Raw genomic sequence first — 22,373 nt, 5'->3', positions numbered from 1 at the left:
CTTTATAAAGGTAGGAGATTAAGATTAAAAAAATATGAAGCTAAAGTCTTTTCACTTTAAGAAACTCTCATTCAAAAGCCAGCTATGTGTTTTTGCATCTGACACTGTCCTTTGCAGCATGCTCAGAGCGTAAGTGCAAGCAAAGTACTCCTTATCTTTTTCAAGAGCAAACTCCATGAGGTGGACTTCGAGCATAGTCAGCTGCCCTCGGTAACTTTAAATCAGATCTCACCTTTAAGAAATTCTTCAGAGCTTCATCAATGGTGGATCTTGGAGGTGTTCCATAGAAAGTGGCTGCCGCCTTCCTTTCGATCCATCCTAATTGTGCTACCTTCAAGGGAAAGTTAAAGGATATAGCAACATTACTATAAATTAAACTTAACATTTCTCATCCAATCTGTCCTCTAAACTCCAGTTCATGACACCATCATGTCTCTTTACAGATTCTACATTTAAAACAATGCTAAATGCTACCTTCCTAAAACTGATCAATGTAAAAACACTTCAGTCTAACATGCTGAGAGTTCATATTATTTTGAATTACACTCCCAACAAGGATATCCATGGAAATGCAGGATTAAGTTCTAGAATGGACAACACTCAATCTGTCGGTTTTGTCCTGAAATCTTGATAATGCCTTTCCTCCCACAGATGCTACATGATCTTCGGAGTTTTCCTGCACCTAGTTTGTTGCTTCGATTTTTATAACTTGTTTACCACATTTCTGCTTCTCATAACCTTAGCACAGTGACAGGGCAGCTGTAAAATACAACTCCTATTGATTTATTTTCACTTTGATTATAACTCTGATAGGAATTACTAATATACTTGTGTCATATGAGGCAACTAACAAAATAAGGAATATATTTCAACAAACTTGCATAACTGCAAATATACAAATTAGCAGTAATAAGCTACTTAGCCATATCTTTAATAAGATCCACATTTCCACGTGTATGTGGAAGGTTCTGCCTGCTAACGGCAACTCCTTTGCTTGTATCTTCGGAAATAGCTCTATTTCTATCTTTAATATCTCTATTTTTCCTTTTCAGGGTTCTTTTGAAGACCCTGACCTGGAGTTACACGCTGACTTCGGTTCTTGTGGGAATGCGACCTGCTCTCGAGGTCTCATAACTGGCTTTTATTCGATATACCAAGGATGCGGCCTAGAAGATTAGCTCGCCTTTGTTGCTTTGGGATTTCGTGGCTCTGGAGGCGGGCCGACTCAAGGTCGGTGCCTCTGCAGGAAATCGGTGTGTCGTGGAAGACGGAAGATCTCTGACTGTGTGCCCAGAGACCTGAGTTCTTTGGGCACAGAGCTCAGAAAAAGCGATTCAATGGACTTTTAACATTGTAAATCAGCGAGTTGTTTGTTATGTCTCCCCTCTCGCTGTGAAATGGAGACATCTCTTTTTCCCTTATTAAGGAGAGAGGGAGCCTGTGGTATGTCAAAATTACTGGATGAACGAGAGTCTTTGGGGTATTGCAAGTCTTTGTCTTTATTGATGCTTCGCTGCATGCTTGAGTGCTTGGTGGGAGGCACCGATGCTTTTTTGCTGATGGGGAGGGGGGATTGTTGCTTTGCTGCTGTTAATGTGTGGGAGGGGGAGCTGGGGAAGTTTTGGGGTTCTAACATTTAACTGTCATTCATTCTTTGGGGCACACCTCTGTTTTTGTGGATGGTTGCGAAGAAAAAGAATTTCAGGATGTATATTGTATACATTTCTCTGACGTTAAATGTACCTTTGAAACCTCAACATGTATCTATCTACTTTTCAAACACTCTGCTTCACAGTCCTTTGAGGAAGAGAGTTTCAATGATGCTGAGAGGAAAAAAGATAACTTCATCTCTGACCTGCTACTTCTAGAAAAAATATCCCTAGCTCTAGATTTCCCACAAGAGGAAATATAGTCACCACATCACTGTCTCAAGACCCAGTGCCTCTACCTCCCCCATCAAACCAATAAGATCCCCTTCTCCATCTCACCTTTTTTGCGGGACACTGAATATCAATATTAGATCATGAAAGCAATTAAAAAAGAAAACTAAGGTATTTCTGTCCTTAATGATACTGAAGAGAAAATAAGATGAAACTTTACTGAAAAAATACTGAGAAAAAGAAGGTTGAATGTTTTTGCTATAAACAGTGTTGTTGTTGGCAGTCAGTTTAGATAAAAGATCAGATGGCTCCATTAAGCAGGGAATCTGTTGTCTGTCAAATCTGACAACAGTGGTTACTCGTTCAGTGAGAAAACACAAGTCAATGTAACTGTTTAGAATATGCCTATGGCTTGGCTGAAAACTGCATTCTCAGCTGGTGACAACTGGTGCTGGCTTGAAAGCACCTCATGGGATGCCAAAACTGAGCATGCATATGTGGGAAAAATGTAATTCTTTAATTAATGGAGTAGCCAAGGGCTAATGCATTGATAAACCCAATGATGTCAACCTAGAAAAGCAGCTGACATTAATGGCATCTATAGTTTCATGACAAGCTCAGGATTTGACCTATCATTTTTTACTTTTGGTATCTGTCCATAGGGAGATGGCTGAGAACGGACCCAAGTGCAAGACACAGATACTGAAGTACTAGGGACAGGACTAGGATACAGGGTGAGGGCTAGGACATGGACACGAAAGCTGGGAACCCGGAACAGGACTGGACAAGAGGGCTAGGAGCCCGGGCTTGGACTCCGAGCCAGAGACTGGACAAGGACCCATAACCTGGGTCTTGCCTCTGGCTCGGACCCCAGAACTAGGCAAGGACGAAGCTTGGCTGGCAGGCAGGACGAGGCTTGGGACCAGAGACTTGAGGCGAAGCTTGGGACCAGAGACTTGAGGCGAGGTTGGAGACTAGAGGCTTGAGGCTTGGGGTCTTGAAGCTTGGCTTGAGGCGAGGCAAGGCTTGGCTAGAGGCTTGGGGTCTTGAAGCTCCTCCTGGGCAGGGCGTGGATCTCCACCCGACGGAGGCAAGGCACAGGAAGGGACAGGACCCACCGCAGGGTAACGGCAATCTGGCCTGGCTTACCCGACGGAGGCAAGGGACAGGAAGGGACAGAACCCACCGCAGGGTAACGGTAATCTGGCCTGGTTTACCCGACGGAGGCAAGGGACAGGAAGGGACAGAACCCACCGCAGGGTAATGGCAATCTGGCCTGGCTTACCCGACGGGGGCAAGGGACAGGAAGGGACAGAACCCACCGCAGGGTAACGGCAATATGGCCTGGCATACCCGACAGAGGCAAGGGACAGGAAGGGACCTAGATACAGTGTGGCTCCAAGACAAGACTTCAGGTGAGACAAGGCGAGAGTTACCAGCAAGACAAGGCAAGGCTTCAGGTGAGGAAACAGAAGGCAGGGGAAGGAATACAAGGAGTAAGGACAAGAACAATCCAGCATCCACGCCCTGGTCTCTGGAGGTATTCATGCAGCCAGCCCCAATGAGAATCAGCTGCCTCAATTAGTGCTCAAGAGGAACAGAAACAGGGTAGACAGGAAAACCTGGAACAAGGGTCGATGGACAGGACCGTGAACCGGAATGCGGACTTCACAGACTGGACCATGACAGTATCCTCAATTGCTAGCTTACCTTCATATTTCATCTTTTTTTACTTACTGTTTTTTTCATTGCTTTCTGTTGTTTTTACAAGCTTCCCAATCCTCTAGCTTTTAACTAATTATTGCTCTACTGTAAGCTCTCTCTTTTGCTCTTTGTCTTTGACTTCCCCTTGTCAGCCACATTTGCCTCATCTGCCCTTTAGAATACTTCTTCTTTGGGATGTTTCTACCCTGCGCCTTCTAAATTGCTCCCAGAAACTTCAGCCATTGCTGTTTTGCTGTCATCTCGGCTAGTGTCCCCTTTCAATCCTCTCTCATACCCCTGTAACTCCCTTTACTCCACTGTAATACTGATACATTTGATTTTAAATCCTCCCTCTTAAATTGCACAGTGAATACCATGTTATGATCATGAGTCCCAAAGGGTTCCTTTACCTTAAGTTCTGTAATCAAATCTGGTTCATGACACAACACCCAATTCAGAATTGTCTTTTCTGTTGTGGGTTCAACCACAAGCTGCACTAAAGAGCCATAGGACATAGAAAGATACAGCACATTACAGGCCCTTTGGCCCACAATGTTGTGCTGACCATGTACTCCAGAAACTGCCTAGAACTTCCCTACCTCATAGCCCTCTGGTTTTCTAAGCTCCATGTACCAATCTAAGAGTTTCTTAAAAGACCCTATTATATCTGACTTTACCACTTTCACTGGCAGTGCATTCCATGTACCCACCACTCTCTGTGTGAAAAACTTCCTCTGACATCCCCCTTGTACCTACTTCCAAGCACCTTAAAACTATGCCCCCTCGTGTTAACCATTTCAGCCCTGGGAAAAAGCTATCCACTCGGTCAATGCCTCTCATCATCTTATACACCTCTATCAGGTCACCTTTCATCCCCCATTGCTCCAAGGATAAAAGGCCAAGTTCACTCAACCTATTCTCATAAGGCATGCTCTCCAATCCAGGCAACATCCTTGTAAATCTCCTCTGCACTATCTCTATAGCATCCACATCCTTCCTGTAATGAGATGACCAGGACTGAACACAGAACATCAAGTGGGGTCTAACTAAGGTCTTCTACAGCTGTAATATTACCTCATGGCTCTTGAACTCAATCCCACGGTTGATGAAGGCCAGCACACCATAGGCCTTCTTAACAACACTGTCAATCTGCGCAGCAGCTTTGAGTTTCCTATGGACACGGACCCCAAGATCTTGCTTATCCTCAACACTGCCAAGAGTCTTACCATTAATATTGATAGTCTGTCTTCAAATTTGACCTACCAAAATGAACCAATTCACACTTACCTGGTTTGAACTCCATCTGCCACTTCTCAGTCTAGTTCTGCAACCTACTGATGTCACACTGTAACCTCTGACAATCCTCCAGACTATCCACAACACCCCCAACTTTTGTATCATCAGCAAACTTACTAACCCACCCTTCTACTTCCTCCATCTAGGTCATTATAAAGTTACAAGGAGGAGGGATCCCAGAATAGATGCCTGTGGAACACCACTGGTCACTGTCCTCCATGCAGAATATGAACCATCCACAACATCATGAAGACCCTGGAGAGACTCGTTCTGGAGCTGCTCTGGCCTATGGTCAGGCCACACTTAGATCCCCTCCAGTTTGCCTACCAGCCCTGACTAGGAGTTGAGGATGCCATTGTCTTCCTGCTGAACCGTGTCTACGCCCACCTGGACAAGCCAGCGAGCACTGTGAGGGTCATGTTTTTTGACTTCTCCAGTGCGTTCAACACCATCCGCCCTGCTCTGCTGGGGGAGAAGCTGACAGCAATGCAGGTGGATGCTTCCCTGATATCATGGATTCTTGATTACCTGACTGGCAGACCACAGTACGTGTGCTTGCAACACTGTGTGTCCGACAGAGTGATCAGCAGCACTGGGGCTCCACAGGGGACTGTCTTGTCTCCCTTTCTCTTCACCATTTACACCTCGGACTTCAACTACTGCACAGAGTCTTGTCATCTTCGAAGCTTTCGGATGACTCTGCCATAGTTGGATGCATCAGCAAGGGAGATGAGGCTGAGTACAGGGCTACGGTAGGAAACTTTGTTACATGGTGTGAGCAGAATTATCTGCAGCTTAATGTGAAAAAGACTAAGGAGCTGGTGGTAGACCTGAGGAGAGCTAAGGTACCGGTGACCCCTGTTTCCATCCAGGGGGTCAGTGTGGACATGGTGGAGGATTACAAATACCTGGGGATACGAATTGACAATAAACTGGACTGGTCAAAGAACACTGAGGCTGTCTACAAGAAGGGCCAGAGCCGTCTCTATTTCCTGAGGAGACTGAGGTCCTTTAACATCTGCTGGACGATGCTGAGGATGTTCTACGAGTCTGTGGTGGCCAGTGCTATCATGTTTGCTGTTGTGTGCTGGGGCAGCAGGCTGAGGGTGGCAGACACCAACAGAATCAACAAACTCATTCGTAAGGCCAGTTATGTTGTAGGGATGGAACTGGACTCTCTCACGGTGGTGTCTGAAAAGAGGATGCTGTCTAAGTTGCATGCCATCTTGGTCAATGTCTCCCATCCACTACATAATGTACTGGGTGGGCACAGGAGTACATTCAGCCAGAGACTCATTCCACGGAGATACAGCACTAAACGTCATAGGAAGTCATTCCTGCCTGCGGCCATCAAACTTTACAACTCCTCCCTTGGAGGGTCAGACACCCTGAGCCAATAGGCTGGTCCTGGATTTATTTCATAATTTACTGGTGTAATTTACATGTTACTATTTAACTATTTATGGTTCTATTACTATTTATTATTTATGGAGCAACTGTAACGAAAACCAATTTCCCCCGGGATTAATAAAGTATGACTATGACTATGACTACCCTTTGCTTCTGTGGTCAAGCCAGTTCTGGATCCACAAAGCAAGGTCTCTTTGGATCCCATGCCTCATTACTTTCTGAATGAGCCTCATATGGGGAACCTTATCAAATGCCTTACTGAAATCTATATACACTACATCCACTGCTCTACCTTCATCAATGTGCTTTGCCACATACTCAAAGAATTCAATCAGGTTTTTAAGGCCCTTGACAAAGCCATGCTGACATAATTTGATGTCACTCCAAATGCTCATAAATCCTACCTCTCAGGATCTTCTCAAACAACTTGCCCACCACTGAGGTAAGACTCATTGGTCTATAATTTCTTGGGTTATCTCTACTCCCTTTCTTGAACAAGGGAACGTTGACAACCTTCCGGTCCTCTGGTACTGCTCCCATCCCTATTGATGATGCAAAGATCATCACCAAAACCTCAGCAATCTTCTCCTTTGCCTCCCACAGTATCGTCCAGTCCGGCGACTTATCTAACTGAATAGCTTTCAAAAGCTCTAGCACATCCTCTTTCTTAATGTCTATACATTCAAGCATTTCAGTCTGCTTTAAGTAATCCCCACAATTGTCAAGGTCCTTTTCACTGGTGAATACTGAAGCAAAGTATTTCTTAAGACCTCCACTACCTCCTCTGGCTCCACGCACGTTTCCACTCTCACTCTTGATTGCTCCTATTCTCACATGGCTCATCCACTTGCTCTTCACATACTTATAGAATGCCACGGAGGTTTCCATAATTCTGCTCGTCAAGACCTTTTCATGACCCTTTCTAGCTTTCCTAATTTCATTCTTGAGCTCCTTCCTGGCACCCTTGTAATTTTTTGAGCTTTAACAGTATCCAATTTCTTAGAACCATAGAAACATAGAACACTACAGTACAGAAAACAGGCCATTTGGCCCTTCTAGTCTGTGCCAAAACTTTATTCCGCTAGTCCCATTGACCTGCACCCAGTCAATAAGGCTCCGGACCTCTCCCATCCATGTATCTATCCAACTTATTCTTAAAACTTAAGAGTGAGCCCGCATTTACCAGGTCAGGTGGCAGCTCCTTCCATACTCCCACCACTCTCTGAGTGAAGAAGTTCCCCTAAACCTTTCCCCTTTCACTCTAAAGCCATGTCCTCTCATATTTATCTCTCCTAATCTAGTGGAAAGAACCTACTCACATTTACTCTGTCTATACCCCTCATAATTTTGTAAACTTCTATGAAATCCCCCCTCATTCTTCTATGCTCCAAGGAATAAAGTCCCAGCCTGTTCAATCTTTCCCTGTAACTCAACTCCTGAAGATCCAGCAACATCCTAGTAAATCTCCTCGGCAGTCTTTCAATCTTACTGATATCCTTCCTACAGTTAGGTGACCAGAACTGCACACAATACTCCAAATTTGGCCTTACCAATGTCTTATACAACCTCACCATAACATCCCAACTCCTACACTCAATACTTTGATTTATGAATGCCAGGATGCCAAAAGCCTTCTTTACAACCCTGTCTACCTGTGATGCCACTTTCAGGGAATTATGTATCTGAACTCCCAGATCCCTTTGTTCCTCCGCACTCCTCAGTGCCCTACCATTTACTGTGTATGTCCTACCTTCCTTTGTCCTTCCAAAATGCAACACCTCACACTTGTCTGCATTAAATTCCATCTGCCATTTTCTGGCCCATTTTTCCAGTTGGTCCAGATCCCTCTGCAAGCTTTGAAAGCCTTCCTCGCTATCCACAACGCCTCCAATCTTAGTGTCATCTGCAAACTTGCTGATCCAAATTTACCACATTATCATCTAGATCATTGATACAGACAACAAACAACAATGGTCCCAAGCACAGATCCCAGAGGAACACCACTAGTCACAGGCCTCCAGTCTGAGAAGCAATCATCCACTACCACTCTCTGTCTTCTCCCACACAGCCAATTTGGAATCCAGTTTACAACTTCTCCATGGATACCTAGTGTCTGAACCTGCTGAACTAACCTCCCACGAGGGACCTTGTCAAAGGCCTTACTAAAGTCCATGTAGACAACATCCACAGCCTTTCCTTCATCTACTTTCCTGGTAACCTCCTTGAAAAATTCTACAAGATTCGTTAAACACAATCTACCAAGCACAAGGCCATGCTGACTATCCTTAATCAGCCCTTGGCTGTCCAAATACTTGTATATCCGATCTCTCAGAACACCTTCCAATAATTCACCTACAACTGATGTCAGGCTCACCGATTTGTAATTACCTGGTTTACTTTTGGAGCCTTTTTTAAACAACGGAACAACATGAGCTACCCCCCAATCCTCTGGCACCACACCTGTGGCTTAAGGACATTTTAAATATTTCTGCCAGGGCCCCTGCAATTTCTACACTAGTCTCTCTCAAGGTCCGAGGAAATATCACGTCAGGCCCGGGGAATTATCTACCTTTATTCGCTGTAAGGCAGCAAGCACCTCCTCCTCTTTAATCTTTATATGTTCCATAACATTATTGCTTGTTTCCCTTCCTTCCATATACACTATGCCAGTTTCCTGAGTAAATACTGATGCAAAAAACTGTTTAAGATCTCCCCCATCTAGTGAGGCTCCACACATAGACGACCACTCTGATCTTCTAGGGGACCAATTTTGTCCCTTACTATCTCTTTACTCTTAATATAATTGTAGAAACCCTTTGGGTTTACCTTCACATTATCTGCCAAAGCAACCTCATGTCTTCTTTTTGCCTTCCTGATTTCCTTCTTTAGTATTTTCTTACATTTTCTATACTCTTGAAGTACCTCATTTGTTCCTTGTTGCCTATACCTGCTATACACCTCTCTCTTTTTCTTAACCAGATCGCCAATATTCCTTGAAAACCAAGGTTCTCTATGCCTGTTAACTTTGCCTTTAATCCCGGTAGGAACATGCAAACTCTGCACTCTCAAAATTTCGCCTTTGTAGGCCTTCCACTTACTGAACACATCCTTGTCAGAAAACAACTTATCCCAATCCACTCTTCCTAGAATCTTTCTCATTTCCACAAAATTGGCTCTTCTCCAATTTAGAACCTTAACTCGAGGACCAGACCTATCCTTACCATAATTAACTTGAAACTAATGACATTTTGGTCACTTGACCCAAAATATTCGCCTACACATACCTCTGTCACCTGACCTGTCTGGCTCCCTAATAGGAGATCAAGTATTGCATTTTCTCTCGTAGGTACCTCTATATATTGATTTAGAAAACTTTCCCGAACACATTTGACAAACTCCAAGCCATCTAGCCCTTTCACAGTGTGGGACTCCCAGTAAATGTGGAAAGTTAAAATCCCCTACTATTACAACTTTCTGTTTCTTACATTGGCCTGCTATCACTCTACAGATCTGCTCCTCCAATTCTCTAACTATTGGGAGGTCTATAATACAACACTATTAGTGTGGTCACACCTTTCCCGTTCCTCAGCTCCACTCATATGGCCTCTGTAGACAAACCCTCCGTGCTGTCCTGTCTATGCACAGCTGTGATATTTTCCCTGACTAGTAATGCCACTCCTCCCCCTTTCATCCCTCCCCCTCTGTCACGTCTGAAACAACGGAACCCCAGAACATTAAGCTGCCCCTCCTGCAACCAAGTCTCACTAATAGCAATAATGTCGTAATCCCACGTGCCAATCCACACCCGAAGCTCATTTGCCTTACCTACAATACTCCTTGCATTGAAATAGATGCATCTGAGCACATTTCTATCATGTACAAACTTTTGATTTCCGTCTATATATGCAGTCCTCACATGACCTTTATCCTCCTCCACCTCACTATCTGCTCCAACACTCTGGTTCCCCTCCCCCTGAAAATCTAGTTTAAACCCCCCGGAGCAGCACTAGCAAATCTACCTGCAAGGATGTTAGTCCCCCTCCAGTTCAGGTGCAAACCAGCCCGACTTTCCAGGTCCCACTTTCCCTGGAACAAAGCCCAATTGTCCAGAAACATGAAGCCCTCCCTCCTGCACCATCTCCTTAGCCACATATTTAGCTGCATTATCTTCCTATTTCTAGCCTCACTAGCACGTGGCACAGGTAACAAACCTGAGATTGCAACCCTGGAGGTTCTAAAACATAGAAACATAGAAAACCTTCAGCACAATACAGGCCCTTTGGTCCACAAAGTTGTGCCGAACATGTCCCTACCTTAGAAATTACTGCGCTTGAAGAGGACTTCCGGGTCATCAAAGGAAGGGCGGTGTAAGGAAAAGGTCTCTCGACAAAAAAGAAGGTAAGCTGCCCCAAAATCAAATTTAGACAAATACTTAATATTGTATAACTATATTAATAAAAGGGGCAAGGATGATGTCTAAGAACAAGATTAAAAAGTCCGCTCAGAAGGCTGATAAACACAGAGACGCAGTAAGGCAACGGGCCTAGCTCCCCCACGGCAAGCCAGGACGGAGATAATGAGGAGGAATCGGTGAATCTGTCTTTGATTCTCAGAGAGATTCGCGAGTTCCGACAAGATAACAACAAACAGCTGGAAGATATTAAAGGAGAAATAGTAAAAACTAATTCGAGGATAGATGAAGCCAAAGCGAGGATTGTAGGAATTGAGGAGAAGCTACAAAACGCAGAGGAAGTGATAGCAGAAATGCTAAAGCTACAAGACCAGCTCCAGTGGAAGCTAATAGACCAAGAAGGCTGCTCAAGAAGGGAGAATGTGAGGATCTACGGAGTTCCTGAAGGAACTGAAGGTAAACCCGGATTGATGATTCCCTTCATGGAGCAGCTGCTTAGAGAGAACCTTGATATACTGGCCGCAAAAGACCTACAGATAGAAAGGGCTCACCGTGCGTTGGCACCACAGCCTCCGGCAGGCGTCCGGCCCAGATCGATCCTAGTCAGATTTCTCAGTTACAGAATGAAGGAAGAGGTGCTTAAACGGGCATGGCAAAAGAAAGGTTTCATGTGGATCAACTGTAAAATCAGTTTAGGCCACGATTATGCACCGGGGATCCTTGCCAGACGGAAGGAATATGTGGAAACACGGAGGGTCCTGAAGGAAAACAACATCAGATTTCAGACCCCGTATCCAGCTCGGCTGAGAGTCTTTTATGACGAAGGGACAAAAACTTACGCTACGGCGGAGGAGGCAACGTTGGACCTGGCGGACCGGGGACTACCTATTAAAGTTATCACCCAACCGGAGTCGTTACTGGAGAGGATTCGGCAGAAGTCGTGGCAGCCAGTGCGGCAAGGACTCTCCACACGACCCAGAGTGTCAAACTACAAGGAAAAGCTGCAAATATTCAGACGCGAATGTACAGAGAATACAGGTTAATTAAGAGAAATGACTGAAAAGAGTAAATCGGACTTAAAGGTAAAATGAAAGCTGGTAACTGAAAATAAACTAGACGGAATAACTTGAATGATAGCAATATGGTTGAGACATAAATAGGAGAAAATTCTCTATGATTATTCAAACTGCTGAGGGCCCTCTAACACAGGGTGAAGATAGAGGTTATCCCTCTGAACTGAGGCGGGTTGGTGCTCAGGCCTCACTGTGGGAAGTTGGGAAAAATTTTCAAATGTTGTACGTTCAAAAATATCTAGGGTGTCGTTATATGTTTTGGTTTACTGTTGAGAAGGGATTGCTTACTGTTGGTTTAGAAAAGGAGAGTGTTTTTTTTCTACTAGAGAAAAATGCAAATTGATTTGGTAAAAATAATTTCCTATAATGTTTATGGGGTTTTGAATCCAATTAAAAGAAATAAGATTATGTCTAAATTGAAAAAAGAGAGGGCACAAATAGCTTTCCTCCAGGAAACACATATGAGCCAATCCGAACATGGAAAATTAAAAAGAATGGGCTTTAAGCACGTATTTTATTCATCATATAAATTGAGCCACAAAAGAGGGGTAGCTACTTTAATATCAAGTACTCTTAATTATGAACATATTTCAGAGACTAAAGACAAAGATGGACGATTTGTAAAAATTACAGGAAGAATAGAAGGTACAGAAATAACATTGTTGAATGTTCATGCTCCACCAGGTTGTGAATGGTCATTCTATAGACACATTTTTGACCTAATGGTCAGTTCTCAAGGGGTAGTAATCTGCGGAGGGGATTTTAATATTAGGTTAAATCCTGCATTAGATTCTTCAAGAATAGTTACTCAGAATAAACCTCTGACTCGGAAAATGAATTTATTGATGGAGGAGTTGGGAATTATGGATGTGTGGAGGGAATTACACCCCATTAGTAAAGATTATACACATTACTCTTTCCCTCATTCAGCCTATTCAAGGATAGACTATTTCTTTATCTTTAATACAGATAGACTCAGGATAAAAAACTGTAATATTGCAACAATTGATCTGTCGGATCATAGCCCAGTCTCTATGTCTCTAATCCTGGAAAGGAAAATGAGGAAAACACTATGGAGGTTAAATTCACATATACTCAATAACCCGAAAGTAATGGAGAGATTAAGGGGAGAAATCAAAGAATACCTAGACCTTAATGACATGGGAGAAACATCACCAGTGATCTTATGGGATACATTGAAAGCTGTACTGAGAGGAAAAATTATTTCCATTACCACTCACATGAAAAAAATCAATGCACAAAAATTAGCAGACCTTCAAGGAAAATTAAAACAACTTCAAGTTGTAGATAGCTATTAAAGTAATTCTAATTTAAAACAGGAAATTAGGAAATTGCAAAGTGAAATTGATGATATTTATACATTGGAAACTCAAAGAAATTTTCTTTACCTGAGACAAAAGAATTATGAAGTAGAAGGTAAATCAGCTAGATTATTAGCATATAAATTACGAAAACAACAAGCAGACAATACAATTCATAAAATAAAGAATGCAAAGACAAAGCTTGTGGAGAATACAATGGGGAAAATTCAAGAGAGTTTTGAAACATATTATCGAGAGCTGTACTCCCAACCCCGGGCCTCCAATGAGCCCTCTATAGACACTTTATTGAATTCTTTAGATCTACCTAAACTTACAGATTTACAAAATGAATGCCTATTAGAACCAGTAACTGCCAAAGAACTGAATGTGGCCATCTCTAGATTAAAGGCTGGAAAGTCTCCAGGTTCTGTGGGTTTACCTCAGAGTGATACAGATCGCTGAAGTCACAGTTAGCCCCATTACTACTTAACACCTTTAATTGGATCTTGCAGAGAGGAGAAACTCCACCTTCCTGGAGAGAAGCGATTATTTCAGTTATTCCTAAAGAGGGTAAAGATAAACTAGAATGTGGTAATTATCAGCCAATTAGTGTTCTTGATTTAGATTACAAAATATTTACATCTATATTAGCGCGCAGATTGGAAAAGCTTTTACCTGGCCTAATCCATTTAGACCAGACTGGATTTATTCAACAAAGACAAACACAGGACAACATAAGGAGAACTCTACACATACTAAAACAGGTTATTAAGAATGAGACAGAGACAATGGTAGTGGGATTAGACGCTGAGAAAGTTGGGTATTCCTATACAGAGTGTTAGGAAGATTTGGCTTTCAAGAAAAGTTTATTAAAGTGATTCAGACTCTATATGACAGCCCTACAGCTCGAATTAAGATAAATGGGGACCTCTCTGACTCCTTTATTTTAGAGAGAGGCACTAGACAGGGATGCCCAATTTCTCCTCTCCTTTTTTGCGCTATGTATTGAACCGCTTACCCAACTAATAAGACAGAGCAAAATCGTAAAAGGTATCAAGGTGGCAGGGATTGAACAGAAAGTGGCGTTATTTGCAGATGATGTTTTAGTCTATCTGAGCGTACCAGAAAAATCATTTATAGGATTGTTTACACCAGGGGACCGGCAGACCCGGTGGTGGTGGGGGGGGGAGTAGGGTTGCCGACGGACAAGAGTAGCAGTTGATTACATTGTGTTTACCCCGAGAAAGACTACAATGACCATGGAGCCTTGCGCGGGCACCAGTGCGCATGCGCGACTCGCGTATGTGTGTATGTGCCCATTTTTTTCTACAGATCGTTTTTGGCGATTCTGTTCGGGGGGTGGGGTGTTAATCACGACCGGAATACAGGTGATAAGTGGCTAATACACTCAATTTCGTTTCTAAAAGGGTTTTTCTAACGAATTTAATATTAAACACAGCGCATATTTTCCTCCCATGAATATAGTGATAGGTCAATTATCAGGGGAACTTGAAGTAAGTGTTGAACGAACTTCCAGTACAAGTGGTAGAGGCAGGTTCGATATTATCATTTAAAGAAAAATTGGATAGGTATATCAAAGGAACGGAGGGTTATGGGCTGAGTGCAGGTCGGTGGGACTAGGTGAGAGCAGCGTTCCGCACGGACTAGAAGGGCTGCGATCGTCTGTTTCTCTGCTGTAATTGTTATATGGTTATATAAGTCACTTATAAGTCAATAGCATCGTAACATTTTGAGTAACGTTTGGATATTAAATGCACAGCACATATTTTCCCCGTATGAACATATAAAATCATTGCAACACACCAATATCGCTGAATCAGTGGGAGCCCTGGGCTTGTTGCCCTGCAACAGCACGGTCCCATCGAGGGGTGATGGGAGACAGCGATACTCGAAGGGGTTGCTTATGTTCAGTCTATTCCGCAATTTTGTTTTCATTGCATTCATCGCAGAAAACTCCACTTCGCAGCGATATAATGTTGGAAATGGAAGCAACGTTTTCAGTGCTTTCGTGGCAATCTCAGGATATTCAGCCTTGACTTTGATCCAGAATGCTGGCAGAGATGTTATGTCAAACATACTTTTCAGCCCGCCATCATTTGCAAGCTCGAGGAGTTGATATTCTTCCCGCGCTGACATGGGTGACGCGTGGGTAATGAGCTCGCGTGCATTCAAGCTCAACAGTGGCCGTGACAGGGAATGAGGAAAGGTGCAGCTGACCAATATCGCTAAATCATATCGTTTCCTCGCGGCCCGGTAGCTCATGCTTTGCGGCCCAGTACTGGTCCGCGGCCCGGTGGTTGGGGACCACTGGTTTACACTGTTGGATGACTTTGGGAAAATATCAGGTTATAAAATGTACAGAGAAGGCAGGTTATGTCCCTAAATTATACACCATCCAAAAAACTGCAGGATACATATGATCTTAAGTGGGAAGCTAAATGATTAAAATATTTAGGAATAACCCTGCCGAAGGATCTTTCAATGCTGTCACAGGTAAATTATGGGCCATTAATTTCAGAGATAAAAGCAGATATGCGTAGATGGAATCTTATCCCCTTTTTAAGTTTAAATTCAAGGATAAATACCATAAAAATGAATATTCTTCCTCGGTTACTATATCTTTTTCAGACTTTACCTGTGGAGGTGGATGATAATCAATTCAGGGAATGGGACAAATGGATTTCCCGCTTTATCTGGCAAGGAGAGAAACCTAGAATTCGATATAACACCTTACAGTTAGGGAAGGAAGGAGGAGGTATGGTACTTCCTTGCTTGAGAAATTATTTTTATGCTTCACAGATAACCCCTCTGTTATATTGGTGTAATAGAGAATATAAGGCTAGATGGAAGGAAATAGAATTTGGATTGGTAGACAGTTTTCCTCTACAGGCCTCAATAGCTGACAAAGGATTGATGGCCCAATTGGAAAAGTTTAAAAACAGTTGGATAAATCTTACACTAAAGATATGGCAGAAGGTGGTTAATTCATGTGGAATCAATAACATGTTAAAACTTTTCAGATGGTGTGCATATGATACCGAATTCCTTCCCAACAGAGGAGATAAAAGATTTGAACTATGGATAAAGAAAGGTCTTACAACCTACCTCTCATTTATACATAACAGAGTATTACAAAGTTTCCAATTCCTGCAGGACAAACATGGCCTAGAACATAATGACTTTCTTAGGTACCTTCAAGTACGAAACTATGTTAACCAGAGTTGTAGATATACAGACCTATCAACAGTAGAATTAGAATTTTTCAAGATTCTGAATTTGGCTTGCAGTTCAATACCTAGTAAATCAGTTTCTCGAGTATATAATGCACTCTCCCATGCTAAAAATGTAAATACACTGTATATTAAAGAGAAGTGGGAGAAAGAAGCGGGGTTGGTACTTTCAGAGGATGCTTGGGGGAAAATCTGCAGCTTTCAATGGTCCTCGACTAATTCTTTGACTTGGAGAGACCATTGTTGGAAAAACATCATAAGATACTTCAAGACCCCATATCAGGAAAAATATAAAGATAGAAACGTGACGTGTTGGAGAAGGTGCGGCTCCAAGGAGGCCAATCATTTTCATATTTTCTGGGATTGCCCTAAATTAAGTCTATATTGGAAAAGTATTCATAGAACATTAGTTAAGGTACTTAGGTCCCAGATACATCTGAACTTTGAGACGCTCTATTTGGGGCATGTATTGCTTCTTGAACAGAAGGAAGATATAAAGTTGCTGCAGGCCCTCTTAGCGGCAAGTAAGAAATCAATCACTAGAAAGTGGCTAAATCCAATACCACCTACATTAGAAGATTGGCATGAAATTATCTTGGAAATATTTAAAATGGAAAAGTTGATTTACTCCCTGAGAATTCAAAAAGAAAAATTTTATCAAATCTGGAATAAATGGATTGAATATATAACCCCAATGTGAGCAGACTTTAGATGACTCCTGATTTATACTGCTCTTTTCATCAACACAGTAATATTGCGAACGTAAGCACCCCTGCTCTAAATGTTTACCGTTTTTGTTTTTTTTTTGGAAAATAGAGATTTAACACAAGTTAAGGAAAAGATTTGGGAAAGGGATAAAAAATGATAAAATTAAGTAAATAAGTACATAGGGACTGGATAATTATGTTTGGGGGTAGGAGCAAACATGAACAAGTTAGGATATATACACCTACAATGGTTGTTACATAGGCTTACATACAACATTTTGGACCAGAAGAAATGGTCCAGAAGAGATATATGGAAATTATTATTAATCCACTATTATTACTATTTTTCTTAACAACTAATATCATTACTTAGCCTATTAGATTAGAATTTCAACTGTACATAATTATCTATTTAAGTATCTAATTTCTTTTTATATCATCTTAATGTGTACGTAGGAATGTATAAATAATTATAGTTTTATACATATATTAAAAAAATGGAAAAGGTTATACATGTGAAAAAAGTACATGATACTTGTGAATTCCTTATCCAAATAAAAATAAAAAATTAAAAAAAAAGAAATTACTGGGCTTACCTATAGCCCTCTATTTTTCTAAGCCCCATGTACCTATGCAAAAGTCTCCTAAAAGACCCTATCATATCCGCCTCCACCACTGTTGCCGGCAGCCCATTCCACGTACTCACCACTCTCCGAGTAAAAAACTTACCCCTGACATCTCCTCTGTACCTACTCTCCAGCACCTTACACCTATGTTCTCTTGTGGCAACCATTTCAGCCCTGGGAAAAAGCCTCTGACTATCCACACAATCAATGCCTCTCATCATCTTATACACCTCTATCAGGTCACCTCTCATCCTCCGTCGCTCCAAGGAGAACAGGCCGAGTTCACTCAACCTATTTTCATAAGGCATGCTCCCCAATCCAGGCAACATCCTTGTAAATCTCCTCTGCACCCTTTCTATGGTTTCCACATCCTTCCTGTAGTGAGGCAACCATAACTGAGCACAGTACTCCAAGTGGGGTCTGACCAGGGTCCCATATAGCTGCAACATTACCTCTCGGCTCCTAAATTCAATTCCACGATTGATGAAGGCCAATACACTGCACGCTTTCTTAACCACAGAGTCAACCTATGCAGCTGCTTTGAGTATCCTAGGGACTCGGACCCCAAGATCCCTCTGATCCTCCACACTGCCAAGAGTCTTACCATTACTACTATATTCTGACATCATATTTGCCCTACCAAAATGAACCACTTCATACTTATCTAGGTTGAATTCCATCTGCCACTTCTCAGCCCAGTTTTGCATCCTATCAATGTCCCGCTGTAACCTCTGACAACCCTCCACACTATCCACAACACCTCCAACCTTTGTGTCATCAGCAAACTTACTAACCCATCCCTCCACTTCCTCATCCAGGTCATTTATAAAAATCACGAAGAGTAAGGGTCCCAGAACAGATCCCTGAGGCACTCCACTGGTGACCGAACTCCATGTAGAATATGACCTGTCCACAACCACTCTTTGCCTTCTGTGGGCAAGCCAGTTCTGGATCCACAAAGCAATGTCACCTTGGATCCCATGCCTCCTTACTTTTTCAATGAGCCTTGCATGGGGTACCTTATCAAATGCCTTGCTGAAATCCATATACACTACTGTCCTGTCCTTCAGGTTTGCACCTAACTCCCTAAACTCTCTTTGCAGGACCTCCTCTTCCTTCCTATCCATGTCATTGGTGCCCACATAAACCATGACATCTGGCTGCTCACCCTCCCTCCTGAGAATACCGAGAACTCGATCTGTGATATCATGGACTCTGGCACCAGGGAAGCAACAGACCATTGGGATTCTCTATCTCTCCCACAGAACCTCTTATCTGTCCCCCTAACTATTGAATCCCCTATCACTACTGCTCTCCTCTTTTTCCTCCTTCCTTTCTGAGCTGAGGGTCCAGTCTTGGTGCCAGAGACGCGACCACTACAACTTGTCCCTGGTAGGTCGTCCCCACCAACAGTATCCAAAACAGTATACTTATTGTTGTTGGGAACGGCCACAGGGGCGTTCTGCTCTTTCTGTCTATTCCCCTTCCCTCTCCTGACAGTCACCCAGCTACCTGCCTCCTGACTTTTAGGGGTGACTGTCTCCCTGAAACTCCTGTCTATTTCTGCCTCTGCCTCATGAATGATCCGAAGTTCATTTAGCTCCATCTCCAGTTCCCTAACTCGGTTTGTCAGGAGCTGCAGCTGGATGCACCTTTTGCAGGTGTAGGCATCTGGGACAATTGTGCTGTCCCTGACTTCCCACATACTGCATACAGAACACTCGACTGCCCTAACTGCTGCCTCCATTACCTACTCCTAAGTTAATTAAATTAATTAAAGGTACTTACCCGGCCTTACCTCACTGGGAGCAGGCTCATCCACAGCCTCCGGTCGCTGAAGCCTCTCGAGCCAAAGCCCTCAAAGCTCTACTCCTACCCTGAGCCACTCACATACTGGCCGCTCCTCTTCAGTTACCCCTCCTTTTATTTGTTTCTGCCAATTATCTCAAGTACTCACTCCCTCTCATCAACTAATCAACTCTGTTTAGCCCTTCAGTTGCCCTCCACACTCCTTTTAAAGCACACTCACCTCAGCTCCTCAGCTGCTTCCCAGCACTCAGTGCTCTCCCGAGCCCCTCGCTCCTCCTCCTGCTGTAACAGTCCTGCTATCACACTGTCCTGAGTCTCTGCTCTGTGCTCCTTTTAAAGCACACTCACCTCAGCTCCTCAGTTGCTTCCCAGCACTCAGCGCTCTCCCGAGCCCCTCGCTCCTCCTCCTCCTTCTTGAACCTTTTGTAAGTTCTTCTTTTCTTCTTAACTAGATATTCTACATCCTTTGTACACCATGGTTCTTTTACCCTACCATTCTTTCCCTGCCTCAATGGAACATACCAATGCAGAATGTCATGCAAATGGTCCCTGAACATTTCCCATATTTCTGCCATGCATTTCCCTGAGAACATCTGCTCCCAATTTATGTTCCCAAGTTCCTGCCTAATAGCATCATATTTCCCCTACCCCAATGAAATGTTTTCCCAAATTTTCTGCTCCTATCCCTCTCCAATGCGATGGTAAAGGAGATAGAGTTGTGATCACTACCTCCAAAATGCTCTCCCACCAAGAGATCTGACACCAGACCAGGTTCATTTCCCAATACCAAATCAAGTACAGCCTCTCCCCTAATTGGCTTATCTACATATTGCGTCAGGAAACTTTCCTGAACACACCTAACAAACTCCATCCCAACTAACTCCCTTGCTCTAAGGAGATGCCAGTCAATATTAGGAAAGTTAAAATCACACATCACAACAACCCTATTATTATCGTATGTTCCAGAATCTGCCTCCCTATCTGCTCCTCGATGTCTCTGTTGTTATTGGGGTATCTACAAAAACACCCAGTAGAGTTATTGTTCCCTTCCCGTTTCTGACTTCTACCCACAATGACTCAGTAGACAATCCCTCCATGACTTCCTCCTTTTCTGCAGCCGTGATACTATCCCTGATTAGCAGTGCCATACTCCCACCTTTTTTGCTACCCTCCCTGCCCTTTTTGAAACATCTTGTAGGCATTCTACAAGTTCCTTCTCTTGGGATCCAGCACCAACCTAATTTTCATATTGAAATCCCCCATGACTATCATAACATTCCCCTTTTTCATGCCTTTGCTTATCCTGTTTTAATTTGTACCCATCATCCTGGCTACTGTTCAGAGACTTGTATATAACTCCCAACAGGTCTTTTTATCCTTTCAGTTTCTTAACTCTACCCACAGGGATCCTACATTTTCCTATCCTTTGTGACCTCTTTCTAAGAATTTGATTTGAGTTTTTTTTACTAACAGAACCAACCCATCCCTACCCTCCAGTCCTTTTGATACAATGGATATCCTTGGATTGTGTCAGCTTTCTGCATATATGCTGCCTCCTCCAACCATGTTGCTGCTATTGAGGGAGAGACCATGTGACAGGAAAGCAAGAAACATCAACTACTATACGTGGCTTCCCTCAGCCTCACTTAAGTTGTGACTACATCAACTAAGAGCAATTGTGAAACAAACTCAGGTGCTGCAGAAAAATGTCTTCATCTTACATTTGCTTCACAATGGTATGGAAGTCATGATCCTGACCAACTGGTGAATAACTACCTTCAATGAAGATTGACAACAAGCAAAGCTATGCCAGCTCACTGATTTATTTTTCACTGCTGCATGCCCCTCCATTAAACTGGAATGGAGCTAATAGGAAGCTATTCTAACTAGGGAATGGCATCTACACTACTAACATCAAACCAACTTCAGTAGTTAGACTGTAGTACATAGGCAACACCATGGAAGAGTGTGAAAAAGGGGACCATATCGAAAGCTATTGGTCTTCTGCTCAGCATGTGAGATTTGGATAATCTAGAGCTGGTTTACCAAGGAACATGAAAGGTGCCATCAGTGCTGCAAAATCCTTCAAATTCACTGAGAAGGTAAGCAAACCAATATCAATTGCCACTCCCCAGCCAAAATCCTCAAAACTGAGGCTCTAATTATACTTAGTCATCTCTGGAGGGTAGGTCACACCATCTTCCTGTCTTGCACCAAACTCATAAAACAGTCTATCCTTACAAGCTCTGCTATGGGAAAAGAATGATCAGAGGAAAAGAATAATCAGAGGAAAAGATTGAGGAATGTCTCAAGACCTCCATGAAAAAATATGTCTTGGGAATCCCAAGCCCATGACTGCTCAAAGGGAAGAAAAAACATTTAAGATAGAGACAATCTACAGTGGTCAATCAACCCATGTGTGTCAGGTAATGATAGTGGTCGTAGGGTAGGGGGCTGAAAATGGTTGTGGAATAGGAAAATGAAAATGCAAATGGGTTACAGGTGTGATTTGCTGGGAGAATAGGATTGCAGTATGGATTTGATAGACTAAAATGGCATATGTTTAAGGAGACATGGAAATATGGCACCAAGATCATACAGCGTAGGGTAAACAGCTGAAGAAACACTGCATCTCACAAAGTTCTTATCTGCCTATTTCAGTAGGCTCCACCTGTCCATCTGTGGCAATGTCTATAGTTACCCCATTGGTTTCAATCATCTCAGTATCCACAGAACTGGATTGGAAGCAAGCCATCCTTGATCCAGAGACACTGCCTAGGCGAAAACACTGTTCAAATAGTTGAACAGTCAAATAATGCTAGTGGAAGACATGTACTAATGCTCATTGTACATTTTATTGTCTGTTGAAAGTATGAATTTGACT

The 22,373-nt window shown here is 42.9% G+C and overlaps 1 long non-coding RNA gene across 1 annotated transcript in view; it reads right to left on the bottom strand.

Annotated features, from left to right (window-relative positions):
- Positions 1–247: 247 nt before the first annotated feature.
- The window catches only part of LOC140201153 (uncharacterized), a 76,074-nt gene continuing 53,948 nt past the window's right edge, over positions 248–22,373 (bottom strand). The window contains exon 3 of the long non-coding RNA XR_011886785.1: positions 248–331. This is a non-coding gene — a long non-coding RNA (uncharacterized lncRNA). The remainder of the gene's footprint in view (positions 332–22,373) is intronic.

This window comes from Mobula birostris, chromosome 1 (assembly GCF_030028105.1).
Source record: "Mobula birostris isolate sMobBir1 chromosome 1, sMobBir1.hap1, whole genome shotgun sequence".
Taxonomy (NCBI): Eukaryota; Metazoa; Chordata; class Chondrichthyes; order Myliobatiformes; family Myliobatidae; genus Mobula; species Mobula birostris.
The sequence above is the reverse complement of the archived record's forward strand: the minus strand, read 5'-3'. Positions and strand labels throughout refer to the sequence as shown.